Below are 570 nucleotides of genomic sequence, written 5' to 3'. Positions count from 1 at the left end.
TCCTTCACTGGGTCTCAGTTTCTCTGTTCATAAAATGGGGTTTTGCACCATAATCTTTGGCGTTGCACGAAAGGACAAATTCTACCTCTTCCCGCCCCAAACAGCCATTCTCCATCCGCTCACCCCAGACCCCGACACAAGCGTCTCTCGGAGGGCCTAGCCTGGAATTCCTGCTCTTCGCGCGCTTCGGGGAGGCTCAAACCCAGAGGTGGGCGGGGTCGACTCATCGCCCCGCCCGCCCCGCCCCTCCTGACGTCCCCCACCACCCTCGGCGGTGGGATGAGACAGTCACGTGACCTCACATCCGGAGCGGGAGTCCTGAGCTGGCCGCGCGCGAGCGCGCTCACCCGCCCGGCGGCTCTTCCCGCAGCGTGATCCGGACGCTGCCGCCGCCGAGGGGAGGGGGCTTCCCTACGTCGCAGGCGGCGAGAGGCCGTTTCCCAGTGCAGACCGCCCCCTTCTCCTGCCCTCCTCTCTGCGGCGCTCCCTGGTTCTCCCCGTGCCCGGGCTGCACGCCGCCGCTGCGGGCGCAGACGAGGAGAGCGCGGCCGCCCTTGCGCCTGGCCCGGC

The sequence above is a fragment of the Trichechus manatus genome, unplaced genomic scaffold (genome assembly GCF_000243295.1).
Source record: "Trichechus manatus latirostris isolate Lorelei unplaced genomic scaffold, TriManLat1.0 scaffold00026, whole genome shotgun sequence".
In the NCBI taxonomy this organism is placed as follows: domain Eukaryota; kingdom Metazoa; phylum Chordata; class Mammalia; order Sirenia; family Trichechidae; genus Trichechus; species Trichechus manatus.
Note: the sequence above shows the minus strand (reverse complement) of the source record.